Raw genomic sequence first — 5,035 nt, forward strand, 5'->3', positions numbered from 1 at the left:
ACAAGATTGGTTAAAAACCCTAATTGGACAAGAATAAGCCTATGGAGGAAGAAAATGACCTAAATGTTCATCCAATGACACAAACACACCTATTGGATGCACAAGATTGATTAAAAACCGTAATTGGACAAGAATAAGCCTCGGGTGGAAGAAAATGACCTAAATGTTCATCCAATGACACAAATAAACCTATTGGATGCACAAAATTGGTTAAAAACCCTAATTGGACAAGAATAAGCCTCGGGAGGATGAAAATGACCTAAATGTTCCTCCAATGACACAAACACACCTATTTGATGCACAAGATTAATTAAAAACCTAAATTGGACAAGAATAAACCTAGGGATAACGGAAATGACCTAAATGTTCATCCAATGACAGAAACACACCTATTGGATGCACAAGATAGGTTAAAAACCCTAATTGGACAAGAATAAGCCTCGGGAGGATGAAAATGACCTAAATGTTCCTCCAATGACACAAACACACCTATTTGATGCACAAGATTAATTAAAAACCTAAATTGGACAAGAATAAACCTAGGGATAACGGAAATGACCTAAATGTTCATCCAATGACAGAAACACACCTATTGGATGCACAAGATAGGTTAAAAACCCTAATTGGACAAGAATAAGCCTCGGGAGGATGAAAATGACCTAAATGTTCCTCCAATGACACAAACACACCTATTTGATGCACAAGATTAATTAAAAACCTAAATTGGACAAGAATAAACCTAGGGATAACGGAAATGACCTAAATGTTCATCCAATGACAGAAACACACCTATTGGATGCACAAGATAGGTTAAAAACCCTAATTGGACAAGAATAAGCCTCGGGAGGATGAAAATGACCTAAATGTTCCTCCAATGACACAAACACACCTATTTGATGCACAAGATTAATTAAAAACCTAAATTGGACAAGAATAAACCTAGGGATAACGGAAATGACCTAAATGTTCATCCAATGACAGAAACACACCTATTGGATGCACAAGATAGGTTAAAAACCCTAATTGGACAAGAATAAGCCTCGGGAGGATGAAAATGACCTAAATGTTCCTCCAATGACACAAACACACCTATTTGATGCACAAGATTAATTAAAAACCTAAATTGGACAAGAATAAACCTAGGGATAACGGAAATGACCTAAATGTTCATCCAATGACAGAAACACACCTATTGGATGCACAAGATAGGTTAAAAACCCTAATTGGACAAGAATAAGCCTCGGGAGGATGAAAATGACCTAAATGTTCCTCCAATGACACAAACACACCTATTTGATGCACAAGATTAATTAAAAACCTAAATTGGACAAGAATAAACCTAGGGATAACGGAAATGACCTAAATGTTCATCCAATGACACAAATAAACCTATTGGATGCACAAAATTGGTTAAAAACCCTACTGGGACAAGAATAAGCCTAGGGATGTTGAAAATGACCTAAATGTTAATCCGATGACACAAATGAACTTATTGGAAGCACAAGATTGGTTAAAAACCCTAATTGGCCAAGAATAAGCCTAGGGAGGACGAAAATGTCCTAAATGTTCATCCAATGACACAAATAAACCTATTGGATGCACAAGATGGATTAAAAACCCTAATTGGCCAAGAATAAGCCTAGGGAGGACGAAAATGTCCTAAATGTTCATCCAATGACACAAATAAACCTATTGGATGCACAAGATGGATTAAAAACCCTAATTGGCCAAGAATAAGCCTAGGGAGGACGAAAATGTCCTAAATGTTCATCCAATGACACAAATAAACCTATTGGATGCACAAGATGGATTAAAAACCCTAATTGGCCAAGAATAAGCCTAGGGAGGACGAAAATGTCCTAAATGTTCATCCAATGACACAAATAAACCTATTGGATGCACAAGATGGATTAAAAACCCTAATTGGCCAAGAATAAGCCTAGGGATGACGAAAATGACCAAAATGTTAATCCAATGACACAAATGAAATTATTGGAAGCACAAGATTGGTAAAAAAACCTAATTGGACAACAACAAGCCTAGGGAGGACGAAAATGATCTAAATGTTCGTCCAATGACACAAACACACCTATTGGATACACAAGATTGATTAAAAACCCTAATTAGACAAGAATAAGCCTAAGGAGGACGAAAATGACCGAAATGTTCATCCAATGACACAAACACACCTATTGGATACACAAGATTGATTAAAAACCCTAATTAGACAAGAATAAGCCTAAGGAGGACGAAAATGACCGAAATGTTCATCCAATGACACAAACACACCTATTTGATGCACAAGATTAATTAAAAACCCAAATTGGACAAGAATAAACCTAGGGATAACGAAAATGACCTAAATGTTAATCCGATGACACAAATGAACTTATTGGAAGCACAAGATTGGTTAAAAACCCTAATTGCACAAGAATAAGCCTAGGGAGGACGAAAATGACCTAAATGTTCATCTAATGACACAAACACACCTATTGGATACACAAGATTGATTAAAAACCCTAATTAGACAAGAATAAGCCTAAGGAGGACGAAAATGACCGAAATGTTCGTCCAATGACACAAACACACCTATTGGATGCACCAGATTGATTAAAAACCCTAATTGGACAACAATAAGCCTATGGAGGAAGAAAATAACCTAAATGTTCATCCAATGACACAAACAAACCTATAGGATGCACAAAATATGTTAAAAACCTTAATTGGAAAAGAATTAACCTAGGGATGACGAAAATGACCAAAATGTTCATCCAATGAAACAAACAAATCTATAGGATGCACAAAATTGGTTAAAAACCTTAATTGGAAAAGAAATAGCCTAGGGATGACGAAAATGACCTAAATGTTCATCTAATGACACAAACACACCTATTGGATACACAAGATTGATTAAAAACCCTAATTAGACAAGAATAAGCCTAAGGAGGACGAAAATGACCGAAATGTTCATCCAATGACACAAACACACCTATTTGATGCACAAGATTAATTAAAAACCCAAATTGGACAAGAATAAACCTAGGGATAACGAAAATGACCTAAATGTTAATCCAATGACACAAACAAACCTATAGGATGCACAAAATTGGTTAAAAACCTTAATTGGACAAGACTAAGCCTAGGGAGGACGAAAATGACCTAAATGTTCATCCAATGACACAAACAAACCTATTTGTTGCACAAGATTAATTAAAAACCCAAATTAGACAAGAATAAACCTAGGGATAACGAAAATGACCTAAATGTTCATCCAATGACACAAACACACCAATTGGATGCACAAGATTGGTTAAAAACCCTAATTGGACAAGAATAAGCCTAAGGAGGACGAAAATGACCTAAATGTTCATCCAATGACACAAACACACCTATTTGATGCACAAGATTAATTAAAAACCCAAATTGGACAAGAATAAACCTAGGGATAACGAAAATGACCTAAATGTTCATCCAATGACACAAACATACCTATTGGATGCACAAGATTGATTAAAAACCCTAATTGGACAATAATAAGCCTAGGGACGACGAAAATGACCTAAATGTTCATCCAATGACACAAACACACCTATTTGATGCACAAGATTAATTAAAAACCCAAATTGGACAAGAATAAACCTAGGGATAACAAAAATGACCTAAATGTTCATCCAATGACACAAACAAACCTATAGGATGCACAAAATTGGTTAAAAACCTTAATTGGAAAAGACTAAGCCTAGGGTGGACGAAAATGACCTAAATGTTCATCCATTGACACAAACAAACCTATTAGATGCACAAAATTGGTTAAAAACCCTAATTGGACAAGAATAAGCCTTGGGATGACGAAAATGACGAAAATGTTAATCCGATGACACAAATGAACTTATTGGATGCACAAGATTGGTAAAAAAACCCTAATTGGACAAGAATAAGCCTAGGGAGTACGAAAATGACCTAAATGTTCATCCAATGACACAAACACACCTATTTGATGCACAAGATTAATTAAAAACCCAAATTGGACAAGAATAAACCTAGGGATAACGAAAATGACCTAAATGTTCATCCAATGACACAAACACACCTATTTGATGCACAAGATTAATTAAAAACCCAAATTGGACAAGAATAAACCTAGGGATAACGAAAATGACCTAAATGTTCATCCAATGACACAAACAAACCTATAGGATTCACAAAATTGGTTTAAAACCTTAAATGGAAAAGAGTAAGCCTAGGGAGGACGAAAATCACCTAAATGTTCATCCAAAGACACAAACAAACCTATTGGATGCACAAAATTGGTTACAACCCAAATTGGAGAAGAATAAACCTAGGGATGACGAAAATGACCAAAATGTTAATCCGATGACACAAATGAACTTATTGGAAGCACAAGATTGGTAAAAAAACCCTAATTGGACAAGAATAAGCCTAGGGAGGATGAAAGTGACCTAAATGTACATCCATTGACACAAACACGCCTATTGGATGCACAAGATTGATTAAAAACCCTAATTGGACAAGAATAAGCCTAGGGAGGATGAAAGTGACCTAAATGTACATCCATTGACACAAACACGCCTATTGGATGCACAAGATTGATTAAAAACCCTAATTGGACAAGAATAAGCCTAGGGAGGATGAAAGTGACCTAAATGTACATCCATTGACACAAAAACGCCTATTGGATGCACAAGATTTATTAAAAACCCTAATTGGACAATAATAAGCTTAGAGAGGACGAAAATGACCTAAATGTTCATCAAATGACACAAACACACCTATTTGATGCACAAGATTAATTAAAAACCCAAATTGGACAAGAATAAACCTAGGGATAACGAAAATGACCTAAATGTTCATCCAATGACACAAACTAACCTATAGGATTCACAAAATTGGTTAAAAACCTTAAATGGAAAAGAGTAAGCCTAGGGAGGACGAAAATGACCTAAATGTTCATCCAAAGACACAAATAAACCTATTGGATGCACAAAATTGGTTAAAAACCCTAATTGGATAAGAA

This window comes from Cicer arietinum, unplaced genomic scaffold (genome assembly GCF_000331145.2).
Source record: "Cicer arietinum cultivar CDC Frontier isolate Library 1 unplaced genomic scaffold, Cicar.CDCFrontier_v2.0 Ca_scaffold_5784_v2.0, whole genome shotgun sequence".
NCBI lineage: Eukaryota > Viridiplantae > Streptophyta > Magnoliopsida > Fabales > Fabaceae > Cicer > Cicer arietinum.